Source organism: Lolium perenne, chromosome 5, assembly GCF_019359855.2.
Source record: "Lolium perenne isolate Kyuss_39 chromosome 5, Kyuss_2.0, whole genome shotgun sequence".
NCBI lineage: Eukaryota > Viridiplantae > Streptophyta > Magnoliopsida > Poales > Poaceae > Lolium > Lolium perenne.
The window spans coordinates 157,938,415-157,958,333 of record NC_067248.2 but is presented as its reverse complement, the minus strand read 5'-3'; positions in this window follow the sequence as shown (position 1 = coordinate 157,958,333).

Sequence of the window (19,919 nt, the reverse complement as noted above, 5' to 3'; positions counted from 1 at the left end):
ACAGAAACCTGAGCCCCCGTTGGTATATCGATGCAGGAGGGATAGCAGGATCTCAGAGTTTAAGGCTGTGGTTAGATTTATCTTAATTACTTTCTTGTAGTTGCGGATGCTTGCAAGGGGTATAATCACAAGTATGTATTAGTCCTAGGAAGGGCGGTACATTAGCATAGGTTCACCCACACAACACTTATCAAAACAATGAAGATTAATTAGCTGTATGTAGCGAAAGCACTAGACTAAAATCCCGTGTGTCCTCAAGAACGTTTGGTCATTATAAGTAAACAAACCGGCTTGTCCTTTGTGCTAAAAAGGATTGGGCCACTCGCTGCAATTATTTCTCTCGCACTTTACTTACTCGTACTTTATTCATCTGTTACATCAAAACCCCCTGAATACTTGTCTGTGAGCATTTACAGTGAATCCTTCATCGAAACTGCTTGTCAACACCTTCTGCTCCTCGTTGGGATCGACATTCTTACTTATCGAAGATACTACGATACACCCCCTATACTTGTGGGTCATCAAGACTATTTTCTGGCGCCGTTGCCGGGGAGTGAAGCGCTATTGGTAAGTGGAATTGGTAAGGAAAACCTTTATTGTTGTGCTGATTTTATTTACTTTCGCTGCTATAAGTCATTATGGAGAGATCTTCTCTTCAATTTCTATTTGGGAAATCTACTACTACTGCAACGGTAGTGGATGAGGCGCTAGGTGAGGAAGTAATACCATATAAAATACCTATGAAAATTATTGAACGTGTTATGGATAACCGCTATGAAGGGGATGGAACTGTCCATCCTGGTGATCATTTACTGTTTTTACATGAATTATGCGGGTTATTCAAATGTGCAGGTATTGCTATGGATGAAGTTAGAAAGAAACTATTCTCTATAACGCTGTCTGGTAAAGCAGCGCACTGGTATAAATTGCTGAAGAATAGGGATTCTATTGATTGGGAGGACATTGTGCCTTTATTTTATTCCAAATTCTATCCTCCAAGTGAAATTCACAAAGATCGGAACCGCATATATAATTTCTGGCCTCATGATGGAGAAAGCATTGCCCAAGCATGGGGGAGATTGAAGTCTTTAATGCTCAAATGCCCCATTCATGAGCTTCCTGGTAATGTTATTATTGATAATTTCTATGCAAGACTTTCTTTTCAAGACAAGACCTTGCTGGATACTTTTTGTTCTGGATCATTTACACGCAACAAAGAAGAGTTTAAAAGGGACCTTCTTGATCGGATCCAGGAGAATACTGAAGGATGGGAGAACGACAAAGATAGAGAGTCAGGTATAAACTTTGATTATAAATGCATTGAGGTTTTTATGGATACTCGATAAATTTCGTAATATTAGTGCTACTTATGGTCTTGATTCTCAAGTCGTTGCAAATCTTTATAAAGCTTTTGCCTCTCATTATGAATTGCCTAAGAAGAATTTTGATAAGTATCATGAACCGTATAAAGATAAAATAGATTCATCTATAAACCAATGTGTTGTAATTGAAACTGTTGATCATGTTATTCCTGAAGCTTATATTGAAAAAACTCCTTTCCTCGCTAAAATGAAGGAGTACTGTTATAAATAGTGCGGTTCATAAAAGTGAAAAGAAACCTATAGAACCTGAAGAACAAATAAAAGTTGAACCTCGTTGCAATAATTAAAGATCTTGTGACCGAAAATGTGGAGGATGGTCATATTATTTTCTGTGAAGATGCTTCTAATATTGTTTCACATCCTAATAAGTCTAGGAAAGCTAGTGTTCCTATGCTCTCTCGTTAGAATTGGTGATCATTGTTATTATGGTTTATGTGACATTGGTGCAAGTATTAGTGCTATCCCTTATGAGCTTTACACGGAGATTATGCACGAAATTGGTTCTTGTGAACTTGAAGATATTGATGTGGTTATTCGGCTAGCTAATAGAGAAACTATCTCTCCAATTGGTATTGTTCGAGATGTGGAAGTTCTATGTGGTAAGATTAAATATCCTGCTGACTTTTTGGTACTTGGTTCTGCTGCTAGTAAATATTGTCCTAGCATTTTTGGTAGACCTTTTCTAAATACTTGTGGAGCTATTATAGATTGCAAGAAAGAGAAAATTTTGACTAAATTTGCTGGTGAATCTTATGAGTTTAATTTCTCTAAATTTGCCAAAACCCCTTATAAAGCTGATTTGCCTAATAATGATTTTAGAGTTGAACAGTGTGCGTCTATTGCTCTTGCTCCTAATAATCCTTTGCAGCAACATTTGGAGAATAGTGAGAGTGAAGTTTTTAGGGAAGAAAGAGATGAGCTTGATGAAATTTTCCTTCATCAACCTATTCTTAAGCATGATTTACCGGTGGAAGATCTGGGTACAACACCACCACCAAAGGAAGATCCTGTCTTTGATTTAAAACCATTGCCTGATAATCTTAAATATGCTCATATTGATGATAAGAAAATATATCCTGTTATTATTAGTTCTAAGCTTTCAGAGTTTGAAGAAGAAAGGTTATTGGAGATATTGAAGAAACACCGAGGTGTTATTGGCTACACTCTTGATGACTTGAAGGGGATTTCTCCCTCTATTTGCCAACACGCCATTAATATGGAAGATGATGCAAAGCCCGTTGTTGAACCTCAGCGTCGTCTAATTCCTAAGATGAAGGATGTGGTAAGAAATGAGGTATTAAGACTCCTTGAAGCTGGTATTATATATCCTATTGCTGATAGTAGATGGGTTAGTTCTGTGCATTGTGTTCCTAAGAAAGGAGGAATGACTGTTGTGCCTAATGATAATGATGAGCTCATACCTCAAAGAGTAGTTGTAGGGTATAGAATGTGCATTGATTTTCGAAAAGTTAATAAGGTTACTAAGAAAGATCATTACCCTTTGCCTTTTATTGATCAAATGTTAGAAAGGTTATCTAAAAATACTCATTTTTGCTTTCTTGATGGTTATTCTGGGTTTTCACAAATTGCTGTTAAAACTAAAGATCAAGAGAAAACCGAACTTATGCTTATAGACGTATGCCTTTGGTTTATGTAATGCTCCTGCTACTTTTCAAAGATGCATGTCTGCTATTTTTCATGGCTTTTGTGAGAGTATTGTAGAGGTATTCATGGATGATTTTTCTGTCTATGGGAATTCTTTTGATAGTTGCTTGCGGAACCTTGATAAAGTTTTGCAGAGATGTGAAGAAACTAACCTTGTTCTTAATTGGGAGAAATGCCACTTTATGGTTAATGAAGGGATTGTATTGGGACATAAAATTTCCGAGAGAGGTATTGAAGTTGATAGAGCTAAAGTTGAAGCGATTGAGAAGATGCCCTATCCGAGGGATGTTAAATGTATTCGTAGTGTTCTTGGTCATGCTGGGTTTTATAGGAGGTTTATTAAAGACTTCTCTAAGATTTCAAAGCCTCTTACTAATCTTCTTCAAAAAGATGTACCTTTTGTTTTTGATGATGATTGTAAGGAAGCTTTTGAAACTCTAAAGAAAGCCTTAACAACTGCCCCTATAGTTGAACCTCCTGATTGGAACTTACCATTTGAAATTATGTGTGATGCTAGTGATTTTGCTGTAGGCGCTGTTCTTGGACAGCGAGTAGATAAAAAACTGAATGTTATTCATTATGCTAGTAACACTCTTGATGCTGCTCAAAGAAATTATGCTACTACTGAAAAAGAATTGTTAGCTGTAGTCTTTGCTTGTGATAAGTTTAGATCTTATTGACATAGGCATCCCCAATGGGCCTGCCGATGATGGTACCCGGGGTTTACGGAAGGCCCACTACCCGAAGAATAAGAAGGTTCGGAAGCCCAAGATATTGTTAAGGAAAGCTAGAGTTGTAATAGGAAGCATTATTTGTAATCTTGCGGGAGGAGTTAGAAACCTACCCGGACTCTGTAACTTGTACAATACGAAACCCTCGGCTCCGCCTCCTATATAAGGGGGAGTCGAGGGACGCAGAAAGGATCGAATCATTGTCTCTCAAACCCTAGTTTTCATATTCGTCGAGTACTTTTCGGCTGAAACCTTCGAGATCTACTTGCCCTCTACATCCAACTAAACCCTAGTCTACAATCCGTAGGCATTGACAAGTTAATACCTTGTCAATTGGCGCCGTCTGTGGGATCTAGAGGTTGCAAGGAGCTGATCTCGATGGCACGTCCAGAATCGTCGACTTCGTCGGTAGCAAGCAATGCGATGGATCGAGGTAAACAGGAAAAAACTGATCTAGTCGATTTTATTCCTCACCCGCCCTCCCGTTTGGATGCATGTGCGTATCTGGAGGAGCCCATCGTTATGAAGTTCGGAGAATTCCGATTCAGCGTCAACAAGGAAGGATCTTATCGTCTCGAAGTTCCGATCTCGTCGAAATTTTCAGCGATCGATTCTGACTTTTCGACAAGCGATGAAGAGTTTTCGTCGCCACGTTTCATCGACACCAAGGCAAGCGAAAAGTTCGTCAAGATCTTCAGCGACACATCCTTCGGGTCGACTGCGGACTCCTTTATAAGCAGCGACTCCGACAGCGTCGACAGCTTCATCGACAAATCTGCTGCCATCGGAAAGGTCTTCACCAATCTTTATGATGGTGTCACCAATCCCGACAAAAATGAATACTCAAAATATCATCAAGTGTATGCAATTGAAGAGGCAAGCCGAGCAGAACCAGAGACATCAGAGGCTTTCGATGATTTGGGAAACCCATACGTCGATCCCGCTGATCTCAGAAGAGGCTTAGGCACCAAATATGTCGGGACCTCACCTCGCGAAAGAGTCCAACTCCCGCAAGCAGCGTGGGATAGGGCTGCAAGAGCCATGGATGGTTCAGAACCAATGACCACCACAGCTACTGCCGAGGAATTACAAGCCTATCAATATAGACTTGCTCGTGTGAGTAGGGAGTTGGAAAAAGAAATAGCATCCCTGAATAGAAGAAAAGAGGCAGCATCCGCATCAAGCAGGCGTCCAGCAGAGCTCAGTCGACAATCAGGAACTTCGGGAGATAGTCACAGAGAAGCTCGGAGGAGGGCAATATCTCGGCTGCAAAATATACCTGAAGCAGAGAGAGGCAACATAATTCAAAATCTCGACATGTCTTTCATGTCGATTGATACAAGGGGAAATATCATCCCGAAAACGCCAGAAGCAGGATACATGGCAACGCAAGCTTACATCCTCGCGTCCAGACCACCCCCCGGAGACCCGAGAGAAGCATTGTTCAATATGGCAATGGCTGGAGTTGGAGTCATGGGAACAGCATTCACAGCTACACCTCCCGAAGGAACTGCAAGGCAAAATAGTCCACGACCTACTGCTGCAGTGCAAGATCCACCAAGAACAAGTGGGGCAAGAGATACGGCGGCTCAAGCAAGGGTAGACAGAGCGCAGCAAGAAAGAAGAGAACATCGGCATTCACCAGAAGTTGCCGATGAAGATCTGTGCAGGCTTCCGTGATTTACGAGATGAGTCCGAAAAACTCGAGTACCAAAAGGGTTTAAGTTACCCGAGAATTTCAAAAAATTCGACGGTCTGCAGGATCCCGAGGATTGGCTCGTTGATTATCTCGAGATGGTGAAGCTGGTAGGAGGAACCAGAGCAACAGCCATGCAAAGTATCCAAGTCCACCTGAGTGGTGCCGCGAGATCTTGGATAAAGAAACTTTCCCCAGGTTCCATCGACAGCTGGGATAGTTTTGAAGATATTTTCGTGAGAAACTTCCGATCCACCTGCAAGAAACCTGCGTCATTGGAAGAATTGAGGGCGTGCCGACAAAAACACGACGAGTCGATGAGAAAATATATACAAAGGTGGAACATTATTAAAAACTCGGCAGAAGATATATCTGACGAGAGAGCAATAGACGCGTTCGTGGCAGGAATCCGACGGGGAGATTCCGTCGAGGACTTAGGGAGAACCAACCCCAAGACAATATCAGCACTGATGGAGATAGCCAACAAGTGGGCAGATGGAGAAGACGCAATATATAACAAGCGACACAGGTCGCCAGAAGAGGACCGCGGTCGAAATTTTCAAAATAGAAGGCGATTTTCCCGCCAGTTCTACAACAACGACGCTCCCGGCCACATATCGGCTGGCTTCCGAGGAAATCCTGGAGGAAATAGTCGAGATGACTACCAAAGAAGTAATGAACAACAAGGCGACAATAGAGGTGATTCTCGCGGTCACAGGCAAAATAGTGGACCAAGGTTTCAAAGACCCTATGTGTCCCCCGAGGAGATGATGAACGGACCGTGTCAGATGCACTTTTTTCTCGATAGCAACGGAAAGAGACAGTCAGGACATCTCCAAAAAGATTGCCGCAACTTTCAAGCAATGTTGCGAGCCGCAGGAATTGCAAATACCCAAGCAATGAATAGAAATCACCAGGGACCAAGGAGCGAGATACATCTCCCACCTCCTCCCGCGATTACAGACGAGAATCGGCACCAGCTCAGAATAGCGGCAGCACCACAACCACCTCCGTATGTTGATCCTAATTCTAATGGCGCAGTCTTGATGATTCAGAAAGCTAGGCCATCTAACAGGGCACAGAAAGTAATTTCGCGGCAAGTATTCATGGCAGAAAAGATGCCTCCACCAACAGTCGACTACCTAAATTGGTCGGGACAGGATATCGGCTTCACAATTGTGGATCACCCGCAGCAGGTTCCTCGACCTGGGCAATCCGCACTTATTTTACCCGCAGTAATTGCTGGCTTCGACGTGTCGAGAGTTTTCATAGATGGCGGCAGCAGCTTAAACCTTATGTACGCAGATACACTAAGGAAGATGAACATATCCCTAGCAAATCTAGCACCAACTGACACACGTTTTCACGGGATCACGCCAGAGAAACCAAGTTATCCGTTGGGCAAGATTAATCTCGACGTTCAGTTTGGGACCCGAGAAAATTACAGGATAGAGAAATTGGAGTTTGAAGTTGTGGATTTCCCGTCGCAATATCATGCTTTGTTGGGACGACCAGCGTATGCTAGGTTTATGGTGGTACCTCATTATACGTATTTACTGTGGAGGTTACCTGGACCCAAAGGACCAATCACAGTCAAAGGAAGCTTTGCGTTAGCTGACAAATGCGACAGAGATTTTCATCAACTTTCAGAAACCTTCGGGATGCAAGCAGAATATATGGCGCCAAGGCAAACTGATTATGATGTTTTGCCAGACACAGGGAGGCCGCTCAGGGAACCAACCTTTAACACAACGAAGGACTCAAAAGAAGTGCAAATCCACCCGACGGACCCGAAGAAAACGACGTCCATTGCAACAAATATGGACCTCGCATAGGAAAGCGCGCTCATCAAGTTCCTCCGTGAGCACTGGAAAATCTTCGCATGGTGTCCAGCTGACATGCCAGGAGTACCCAGGGAACTTGCCGAGCACCACCTCAACTTGGATCCTCTCGCGAGACCAATCAAACAACCCTTGCGGCGTTTTTCGGAACCAAACCGCAAAGCTATGCTATCAGAAATAGATCGACTTAAGGATGCTGGTTTTATCAAAGAGATATCTACAGAATCCACATGGGTAGCTAACCCAGTGATGGTGCCGAAGAAACACACGAAAGTCCTTCGCATGTGCGTCGACTTTACGTGTCTCAATAAACATTGTCCTAAGGATCACTTTCCCCTCCCAAGGATCGATCAAATCATCGACTCCACGGCAGGATGTGAACATCTTTCCTTCTTGGATGCATACTCTGGTTATAACCAGATCAGACTAAAAGAAAATGATGAGGCCAAAACAGCGTTCATAACACCTTACGGCGTGTTTTGTTACAAAACAATGCCCTTTGGTTTGAAAAATGCGGGAGCAACATATCAGCGGATGATGCAGAAGTGCCTTGCAACACAGATTGGGAAAAATGTACAAGTCTACATCGACGATGTCATGATAACATCAAAGAAGGGGTCAACACTGATCGAAGATTTGAAGGAAACCTTCGACAACCTTGACAAGTTTTGCCTCAAGTTGAACCCGACAAAGTGCTCCTTTGGCGTTCCTGCGGGAGAACTTCTTGGATTCTTAGTATCAGCAAGAGGGATCGAAGCTAATCCCGAAAAAATACAGGCCATCGTAACTATGAGGAAGCCAACAAAGTTGAAAGAAATACAACAGCTAACGGGGCGAGTCGCAGCTTTAAGCAGATTCGTTGCTAGGCTAGGAGAAAAGGCGCTGCCATTCTACGCATTGATCAAACAAGGGGAGAAATTTCAATGGAACGAGGAAGCAGATAGGGCCTTCGAGAACCTCAAGCGCACAATTTCGACACCACCAATTTTGGTAGCGCCTAAAGAGAAAGAACCTCTCCTACTATACATTGCAGCCACACCCCAAGTGGTCAGCATGGTTTTGGTAGTCGAGAGAGAGGAAGAAGGAAAGCTCCATGGAGTTCAAAGGCCAGTATATTTCATCAGTGAAGTACTGTCGCCGTCAAAACAGCGGTACCCTCGCACGTAAACTGGCGTATGGAGTATTTACGACAGCAAGAAAATTGTGACACTATTTTTCGGCGCACCCGATAATAGTGGTCAATGAAGCTCCTCTGTCAAATATATTGAACAACCCAGAAGCTACGGGTTGTGTCTCCCTTTGGGGAATAGAACTTTCTCCTCGGGACATCACGTATGAAAAAAGAAAGGCAATAAAATCGCAGGTCCTACCGGATTTTATCGCAGAGTGGATGGAGCTACAAAATACGGGACCTCCAGATTTATCGAGAACCTGGACTATGTACTTCGACGGGTCTAAAAGGTTAGAAGGCGCTGGAGCAGGCGTGATATTGGTATCACCTGAAGGCGACAAGCTGAAGTATGTCTTGCGAATGATGTTCCCAAACGCGTCTAACAATGAAGCAGAATATGAAGCTCTCATACACGGGATGAAGATGGCAAAGGCTTGCGGTGCAACCCGACTGAAAATTTTCGGCGACTCACAGTTGGTAGCACAGCAAGTTATGAACCAATGTGATGCAGTCAATGAGAGCATGATAGCATACAAGGAGATGTATAATGAGCTGGAAAAACTGTTTGATGGATGCGAGGTAAACCACATCAGCAGATTGAGCAATGATGAAGCCGATGTCCTTGCAAACATCGGGTCACAATGTCTCGCGATCCCTCGAGGCGTGTTTTGGGAAGAAATAAGCGAGAGATCAACAAAGCCAATGAAAACAAAGAAGAAGGAGAAGGAAGAAAAACCTTCAGACGTCACCAAAAAATCACTGGAAGAAGAAGAAGAGGAACAGGAGCTAGTCATGATGGTGCAAATTCCATGGATGCAGGCATACATATCATACATCCTAAGGAAAACAATACCCGACGATCCAGTTGAAGCAAGGCGAATAATTAGGCGATCTAAAGCTTTTACTGTGGTAAAAGGGGAGTTGTATAAGCGAAGTATCTCAGGTGTGCTACAGAGATGTGTCACACCCGAAGAAGGACGGATCATCCTGAAAGATGTACACGAAGGAATATGCGGGCACCACGCAAGCAGCCGCGCTATCGCGGCCAAAGTCTTCAGAGCGGGATTTTATTGGTTAACAGCAATTGAGGACGCGAAGGAAATAGTGCGAACTTGCGACGCGTGTCAAAGATTCGCCGCCAAACCTCATTCTCCGGCAGCAGAATTGATGCCAATCCCATTGTCTTGGCCCTTTGCTCAGTGGGGTCTCGATATGGTGGGAAAACTACACAAAGCTTCGCCAGGTGGATATGAGTATATGCTCGTTGTTGTCGACAAATTTACTAAATGGATAGAAGCAAAGCCGATAAATTCACCGGACGGCGCATCAGCAATCAAGTTTGTGAAAAGCATCGTCTTTCGATTTGGAGTACCACACAGCATCGTCACAGACAACGACAGTAACTTTACTTCCAAGGAGTTCAAAGCATATTGTGCAGAAGTAGGCATCAAACTGAGTTTTGCGTCTGTCGCACATCCACAGACCAATGGTCAAGTCGAGAAGGCCAACGGCATTATCTGCAATTGTATCAAGAAGCGCTTGTTGGGACCATTGGAAAAAGCTCGACATACTTGGCCAGAGGAGCTGCCAAGTGTGTTGTGGAGTATTCGAACAACACCAAACACGGCGACGCAGGAGACGCCGTTTTTCCTGGTCCACGGAGCTGAAGCAGTATTGCCGATAGAAATAGAACATGATGCTCCAAGAGTTACAGAATACGATGAAGAAACTTCGAGAAAAGCCTTAGAAGATGATGTCGACGCACTTGATGAAGCTCGAGATGAAGTCCTGTCACGAGTTGCCAAGTATCAATAGGACCTGAAAAATTACCATAGTCGACGACTGCGACCGAGGTCTTTCCAAGTTGGCGACTTGGTTTTGCGACTAAATCAAAAAAGTCATGAAAAACTCGAGTCACCATGGCTTGGACCTTACATAGTCACAGAGGTAATCGAAGGAGGAGCATACAGACTCAAGGACAAGAAGACGGGGATTGCTGAGCCAAATCCTTGGAACGTGGCATAGCTCAGGCGCTTCTACGCCTAGATGCCGAAATATAGTCTCCTCTGTAAACATACAATGTACTGAAACGCTCGCGAGTTTTCATACGCACTCTTTTCCTTTTTCGGGGCACCGAGTGGGGCCGGGAAAGGTTTTTAATGAGGCGGGCTCGCGGTGCTGCAATATAATAAAGATAGTGGAATTATATATCTTTTCGACAGGCTAGGGGGCTCTTACTCAGAAGATACAATATATATATCTCGCTTTGGTATAAAGTACCTCGCCAAATAAAACTACGTCGCAAAATAGCAATCAACAGAAAAGCTCAGGGTTCGCACCCGCAAAAATAGTGTACAAATATAAATTATCTTGCCCTGGGACAACCTCGCATGATAACAAGAGAAAAATATCGCCATCAAAACGCCCGGGGGCTTGGCACTGAAAAACAAAAAAATAGTAACTTTACAATATAGATTATGTTTACTACACACAAGATACAATCCTTGGAGCAACAAAACTTCAAGAGCTACCCAGTATATTATCTATCGTCAGCCGTTCATTATTTATAGCGCGAGTACTATGTTCCGCATAACTGACTTCTACGAAGAATTCAGCGTCTAGTCGAAGAAGTTCATCCATCATATCTTCGGCAACAGGAGTCACAACATCATCATATTTGCCGAAGTTCCTTTTTCTCTTCGCCATCTTCGCCAGGCATTTCGGAACAATTTGACTCATATCTAATTTCGGACAGCAGATTTTTATCATAATCATGGCGAACCTCGCGCCAGCAGCTAATTGGGCTCGCACAAATCCATGGATTCGAGGAGCATCTCGAAATTGTTCCATCAGAGCGGGAAGCGTCTCTGGCATCTTATTACGTGGAAACATGGTCCCGTAAACTAAAGACAAGGTCCTCGTGCAAAAGTCGAGAAAATCGCGGACCTGAAGAGCACGATCTTGAAATCTGACGATTTGCCGAGTCCGTTCAGGTGTGCCCCAAAAATTTGAACCATGATCACGTGCAAGCCTCAGAAGAGCATTAGAACGAGCTTCAACACGTTCATCTTCCGTAGCAGCATTCAAAAAGGCACCTATTTCGATAAAATCAGCGGGCAACAAGAAGACAAGTAAAAAAGAAAGATAAAGTGTGACAAAGATACCGAAGCATACCTGCCATATCCAATCTAGCATCTGTTAGAAGTTGAAGCATGAAATTTTCTCGAGACATAGCTGCAGCAGCTTCAGCAATGGCGGCATCTTTCTCGATTATAGCATCTTGAGCTTGTCAGAGTGCTACTTTTTCCCTCTCAGAGGATTTCCGAGATTGTTCCATAAGCATAAGTGATTGCTTCTTCATAGACTGGAGCTGTTATTGAAGCTCTTTCAAATCTTCTGCCGAAGTCTTACTCGCAGAATCTTCGACAACATTAACAGCGACAGGGGTTTTCTTCGAAGGAGGCGAAGGAAAAACCTCGGAAGGACCAGGAGTTGACGTATAGTTGTCAAAAATTAACTGGAAAAAAGAGAAATTTTGACATCAATCATTGAGCAAAGATAGATTTCCATTCATTCCCATAATATATACATGTCTATTACAAAAGAAGGACCTCTAGAGACCTACTAAAGCAGTCATCGCCAAGAACACTATGGCAACAGTGCCAAAAGAAGGAGATAAGCTAAAAAGAAAAAAGCAAAGGGGCATTCAACTAGACCTCCGGCTTTGATGAGCTAGGAGTCGAAGATGGCTTGATCCCGAGATAGCACAAGATTTTCTTCGTATTGGGCTTTGCCGCCTTGATCAGCGATCGCCATTTCGGCTGTTCTATCTGCTCCGTGTCGCCTACTTTCGCCCAGTCGATAGTTTGCTGACTATCAGCAACCAAGGCAACAGTGTTTTCAACAGCGACCTTCATATTTTCCTGGCGCATCTTCAGCCCAAGATCTTCTGGTGGATTAAAGCACTTAGCCAGAGCAAGGAAAGTTGCGGGTTCCTCTTTCTTCGGGAAGAAGTAGGGGAAGAGTCGCGACAACCCCGCTTTAGCTTGATCAATGCCCTCGCGTGCTTCTGTTCCATGAAATTCAAGGAACGAAACGGCGTCAAGAAGAGGATCATTGTCGGGGTCTTCAAGTTCAAATTCTTGACATGTTCTATCTGTCAAGATAAAAACTTAATGATCAACAAACGAGCGAAAGAAAGAAAGTTCAAGGGATATGAAGTGGTTCAGATACTTACTGACAAAGCGACGATTTTGCGTCCTTATGCGCTTAAGGACCGCTTCCTCGCGAGCAGATTGTGCAGCTATATGCTCACTCAGCGAAGTCTCGGCATCATGAAGTCTCTTCCTAAGATCTTTGACACCAGCAGCATCAGTCTTGGCTTTGTCAGCCTCTGCTCTAGCTTGAACAGCATCTGATTCGGCCTTCTTACGAGCCTCTTCACTTTGCTCTAATTTTTGAGCAAGAGTATTGGCACGCTCGTTGACCTCTGCCAGTTTTTCTGCCAAGAAAGCAAAATTTAGTTAAAAACATCGACAACAAAGGAGTAAGAAGGCAGGTGCAAAAAGAAGCAGCAAGGCTTTACCTTCAGTCTTACTGGCATATTCACGGTACCCAATGAATTGGGCACCGATACGAATAAGTTCTTTGATCATAGGCTGTTAAAAAAGAAAGGGACAAAGAAAGAAAATGTCGGTACAAGAAAAATATAATGGCACACAGAAGCAAACAGAGGAAGTATAGATAGTGACAAGAAAATTAAGAACTTACATCATCCAAGAGAGGGTTAGAGGAGCTACTCAATTGGAGAGTAGGCTCCAGGATTGTTTCAGTCCTTGCCCTTTTCGGTGAAGGGGCAAGGGGATTTGGAGGAGGAGTAGAAGCACCAACGTTTTGTTGAGGAGGCGAGGATTCCTCTCCTTCAAATGGCGGCTCCGAAACAACTAGAGTATGTGACGTACTCGTTCGAGCAGCCACATCAGCAGCTGGTACTTCTTCCTCATCATCACTACGATAAAATGTTGGTAGCATAAAAAGCAAGATAGACAAAAATCTTCGAGTAAAAAAAAAAGAGAAAGAGAGGGGACTTACGAACTGATGAGGCTCTCAAGGTATGGATCATAAGCTGCCTTCTGATGCGAAGGAACAACTTCTTCGGGTTTGGAGGTACCGGAATCTTCGACATCATTCCTTTTCCTTTTGTTCTTTGGAGAAACAGCAGGAGGAGGAGATTGTGCCGATGCAGTGCCTTTAGAGGCAGCTTCCTTTTCAACAGATCCCGCAGATTTCTGAGAATCTGTGGGTTCATTCACAAAAGAGGGGGCATCTTGGTTGTCGTCGGTAACAACGGCCCTTTCCTCGACTTCTCCATCTTCAGGAAGGGGAGGAAGCGAGACAAGATTTGGATGGTTCTATATAAAACATGGGAAGATGTCAATAAAAAGGAATTACAGGAAAATAACAAGGCAATAACAAATCAACCGACAAAAATTACCTTGGGAAGCGCATTGGTGGCGCTGTACGGTTTTACACGACAGGACGAAGGGACAGAATCTTTTTTGCTGAGAGAAGAGATTTTTCGGACAAGCTTTTCTAAATCCTTGACCTCCAAATCCACCGACAGCCGATCTACGTCCTCGTCACCAGCATACTTCCAGAGAGGATTTTTACGAGCCTGAAGCGGCTGCACTCTAGTCCTAAGAAAATAAGCCGTGATTTGGATACCAGACAGCTCTTTGCCGCGAGTATTTTGCAACTCGTGGATACGAGCCATCAAGGTTTCTGTCGACGCCTTTTCTTCTTCGGTAGCCTCTGCGTCCCAGGAGCGGCGGCGAAGGATTTTTTCGGCGCCATCAAAAGGAGGGATGTTGTCTTCAGCACATCCGTGGTTCTCCTCCTGAATATACAGCCACTTCTTGCGCCACCCTTGAACTGAGTCAGGAAGTTTGACGTCGAAGTAGTCGACAGTGGGCCGAACAGAAATTACAACGCCGCCTATATTATAGGCGACATTGGGCGAGCCATTACGGCGGCAGAAGAAAATGCGCTTCCATAACGCCCGATTAGGGCTGGACGCCAAGGAAGGCCTCGCAGAGGGTGATGAAAATGGAGATATGGAGGATTGAATTTGGCGTGAGGTGGTGGAGTTGCAAACCATAGATAAAGAGCAGTCCGCGGAGAAAAGGATGAATGGGGGCGGAAAGACCGCGGATGAGGTGGTCGACAAAACTTACCCGGTACCCCATTGGAGGGGTTGGGTAGCTCTCCTCACTGGGGAAGCACAGAGCTTTGGGCTTCTTGCTGATCCCCAGTTTCTTCAGCATGTTGATGTCTTGGGTGGAAATCTTCGATCTTTCCCACTCCGCCGTCCCCAGATCCACGGCGGCCATGGAGGACTCCGGCGTGTTGTGCCTTGTCAATCGACGCGGTGGCATCAACAATGGCGCAAGGTTTGCAGCTTGGAAACGAGGAGCTTAGGTGGTTGTGGGTCGCAGGAGCAAATTTGCAGATGAGAGCAGGAGAACGGCGCGAGCGGAAGTGCTCGAGGAGGAAGAAGAAGATCTTATGTAGAGGTGCGGTCAAGCGGCGGACCGTTGGATAAGAAAAATGTGTGGCAGATGGTGGCCACGTGGACACGAGGGTAAAAAAGTAATTCAACATTAAAGAAGTTACGGTACGTGCGCTAGAAAAAGCGGAGGACGTGTGTCCCCCACTTGCACGACGTGTCAAGATAGTGGATCAATTGGGCCCGCAAGGCAGCGGGAGAAGACTTCTCGAAATTTTTTGACTAGCAATCGTGGCTATCGTCAGCAATAACGTCACCTTGGCAAAAGGAAAAAATTCGACTCAACAGCTTCATAAAAGGCGACATGGAAAAATAATGCTGAGCCTTTGATCAAATACAAGTTTTTGATCAAATGCTCGGGGGCTACTTTGGAAAAATGAAAAGATCAAGAAAAGCAAAATAGAAATGGCATGAGCCTATGATCAAATACAAATATTTGTTCATAGCCTCGGGGGCTACTCCCATCGGGAGCGCTGTTCGCGCACCCGAGAAATTATAAAACTTCGGGAGAGAAAGAAAATATAGCGGCATAAGGCGTGGAGCCTACAACCAAGCACAAGTCCTTGGCTGTAGCCTCGGGGGCTACTCCCATCGGGAACGCTGTTCGCGTGCCCGATGAAATCATAAAGAAGAAAGACAAAAGAGCAACAGAGTATATTTCGAGTTATAAGTAACTCTGCATATACTCCCATCGGGAAAGCAATATAAGTCATCTTTGACTCAATAAAATGTGCCATTCCAACAGCCGAATAAGCACTCGACAATATATTCTCAGAACGCCAAAGTTGCGATTAATTTCTGAATGCCGCAAAACTTTGCGAAGGTAAGACCCCAGATCCGTTCTGTGAGGCGTGGCGCCGTCTCTGACGTCGGTTTGCTACTTTTATCCGTATCAACAGATACGAAGAAAAATCCTAACGGACGCGTTAGGTACCCGATAAATATAACTGGGACTCGACAGAATGGTAAGACCTTAAGCGGCACCTGTCGAAGTTTACACCAGTATCCCGAGATCATGTCCAGGGACGTGATTTTGAAGTAGGTTTTTGCGGATTGCCACTAGAGCAGTTAACTAGTACCTGATCCGTCAGATGAACTAGCCCCAACTACCATTATCCCTGTACAATATAGAAATTTATGTGAAGAAATATAGAAAGGTTTTGAATTATCAAGTAAAAATAAACAGTGGAGATTTTCCCTGACTCTGCGATTCAAGCAAAATCTCGGGGGCTACTGACATAGGCATCCCCAATGGGCCTGCCGATGATGGTACCCGGGGTTTACTGAAGGCCCACTACCCGAAGAATAAGAAGGTTCGGAAGCCCAAGATATTGTTAAGGAAAGCTAGAGTTGTAATAGGAAGGATTATTTGTAATCTTGCGGGAGGAGTTAGAAACCTACCCGGACTCTGTAACCTGTACAATACGAAACCCTCAGCTCCGCCTCCTATATAAGGGGGAGTCGAGGGACGCAGAAAGGATCGAATCATTGTCTCTCAAACCCTAGTTTTCATATTCGTCGAGTACTTTTCGGCTGAAACCTTCGAGATCTACTTGCCCTCTACATCCAACTAAACCCTAGTCTACAATCCGTAGGCATTGACAAGTTAATACCTTGTCACTTATATCGTTGATTCAAAAGTTACTATTCATACTGATCATGCTGCAATTAGATACCTTATGACAAAGAAAGATGCTAAGCCAAGGCTTATTAGATGGGTACTTCTGTTGCAAGAATTTGATCTGCATATTGTAGATAGGAAAGGTGCTGAAAATCCTGTTGCTGATAATTTGTCTAGATTGGAAAATATTGCTTATGATCCTGTTCCTGTTAATGATAGTTTTCCAAATGAACAATTGGCTGTAATAAAGGTGAACTCGCGAGATAGCCCTTGGTATGCTGATTATGCTAACTTCATTGTATCCAAGTACTTGCCTCCCACCTTTTCAGCTCAGCAAAGGAGGAAATTCTTTTATGACTTGAGGCATTATTTTTGGGATGACCCACACTTATATAAAGAAGGAGTGGATGGTATTATGCGAAGATGTGTTCCTAAATATGAACAAGAAGAGATATTGAGTAAATGTCATGGTAGTGCTTATGGAGGACATCACGCCGGAGATAGAACTGCACAAAAGGTTCTACAATCAGGTTTTTATTGGCCAACTCTCTTCAAAGATGCAAGAAAGTTTATTTTATCTTGTGATGAATGTCAAAGGGTTGGTAATATCTCCAGACGCAATGAAATGCCTATGAATTATACTCTTGTTATTGAACCATTCGATTGTTGGGGATTCGACTTCATGGGTCCTTTCCCTTCTTCAGAAGGTAACACTCATATACTTGTTGCTGTTGATTATGTTACTAAATGGGTGGAAGCCATACCTACAAAAAGTGCTGATGGTGAGACCTCTTTAAAAATGCTTTTAGATATTATTTTTCCTAGATTTGGAGTTCCTAGATATATTATGACAGATGGAGGTTCTCATTTTATTCATGGTGGTTTTAGAAAAACTCTTGCTAAATATGGTATTAATCATAGAATTGCCTCCGCTTATCATCCTCAAACTAGTGGGCAAGTAGAATGATCAAATAGAGAGATTAAATCTATCTTGCAAAAGACTGTTAATAAAACTAGAAAGAACTGGGCTATTAAATTGAAGGACGCACTATGGGCTTACAGAACTGCTTATAAAAATCCTATGGGTATGTCGCCCTATAAAATGGTTTATGGAAAAGCTTGTCATTTACCTTTAGAATTAGAGCACAAAGCTTATTGGGCTGTTAGAGAACTAAATAAAGATCCTAAACTAGCCGGTAATAAGAGGTTGCTGCAATTAAGTTCTTTAGATGAATGGAGAAGTGAAGCTTATGAAAATGCTAAACTCTTTAAAGAGAAAGTTAAGAAATGGCATGATAGAAGAATTATCAAAAGAGAATTTAATATTGGGGATAAAGTCCTATTGTATCGGTCTCGTCTCAGATTCTTTGCAGGGAAATTACTCTCGAAATGGGAAGGACAATATGTTGTTGAGGAGGTGTATCGTTCAGGAGCAATTAAAATTAGTTCTCTCCAAGGCAATGCCACGCAAGTGGTGAATGGACAAAGACTCAAGCATTATATCTCAGGAGATTCTTATAATGTAGATGTTGATGTTATTCGAGTGGAAACACCGGAGGCTTTCATCAAAGGTCAAATTGACAGTCCGCCAGAACTCGACTTTGAATAGGTAACAGTACAAGTAATAAAAAGTTCGCGATTTACTTTCCGAACAATGTTTTTGCTGTTTTTGCATGCAATGTGTTTTTTTTCTGTATGCCGGTTAGTTTGCTTAAAGTTCGCTTTTCCGGTTTAGTAGTGTGTTTAACCTAAAGGTAATCTTCGACTTAGTTGCTGTCCGCAACCCGGCTTCATGGCAAGCAAGAAAAACCAGAAGGATTTGAACACATGAAAGGCGAGAAAGAAACCGAAAACAAACAATCCGGAAGAAAGTTTAACTAACCCCGGTTATACCGGTTTTTTATAAAATTTTCGAGTTTTTTCTCTTAGTTCAAGAAATTGTCTGCTTGGCAAAAGAACTTTGGGCCTCATACGTCAAAACACCCAAAAGAGGTAGACAGAGCCAAAGTAAAAGAACTGAGCATGCATTGGATTGAACTCGGGAATGAATCCGGAGTCTTTACCATATAAGTTGAAAAGAACATAAACCGGAAGGTTTCAAGCAAACCAAACTTAACAGGTTTTAACATATCAAGCATAAAGAGGTTCAAACATACCGAACCTAGCAAACTAAGCAGTTCAAGACACCAAAAGGACTTAATTGTTTAATACATCATCCAACCCGGCATACCGGGCATTTCACGAATTGTTTTTTCTTTGAGACAGGAGCAAAGTCTTTTATGCATATTCCGGAGAAGAACTCTCCGGAGCTTGGCCAGATGCGGCAGGTTCATCGTTGGCGGCGGCGGTTCCTTCGGGGACAGTCTCCTCGGCTTCTTCATCTTCACCCTCTTCAGTTTCCTCCTCAGCTTCACTAAGTTCGTCTTCGACGTCAGCAGGGGCCGGAATAAAGATGCTGGTGGGGGCATAATGAGCCACGCGATAAGCCCGGTCACCGCGCTTGGCAGTTAGGATCGGATCAGTATCAGTGGGAGCATCACCATGCATGGTGGTGAGGATGTCCAGATCCAAGCCTTCGTACCAAGAGCAGACGAACCGCAAAGCTGTGTCAGCTCCAGCCCGCGATGCAGAGCGTCGCCACTCGCTCAACAGCTTGCCGGATTCCAGAAGCCGGGAGGCAATGGTACCGACGCGGTCCGGAACAGGTTCTTCAGGCCAAAGGCACTTGAAGGCTTTGATAGCAGCTTCCGACAACTTCGCAAGTTTCTTCATGTGGGTCACGCGGGCAGAGAGAGCCATCACATAATCTTTTGTGGTCCAGGGGGTGGCATCGGAAGCCGGACTCTCGACCCGGACTTTAGCAACGGCCGCTTCGGCACGTTCCTGTGACTCAGGGAAGATCGCTGCGGAAAAATCAAAGGAAGCCGATGTAAGAACAAACCGACAAGAAAAGAAAGCTTACAAGCAAGGAGAAAAGTACTTACTCCGGACTTTGTCATCCAAGTCCTTTATGATGTTGCCATGGAAGATCTGGACCAGCTCAAGTTCATTGTTTCGCTGCCTTTCAAGCCCCCGCAACTTCTTCTCCTCCTGGAGCTCCTGGTGCAGTTGGTCCTAGACTTCTTTCACTTCCTTCTTATGCAATTCAGTCAAAGCGACCTTGGCCTCCTCAACCTCAGCTTTGCCGGCTTTGAGCGCCTCCTTTAGCGCAACATCATGCCGCAGCCGGGCCTGGATCAGCTCCTCC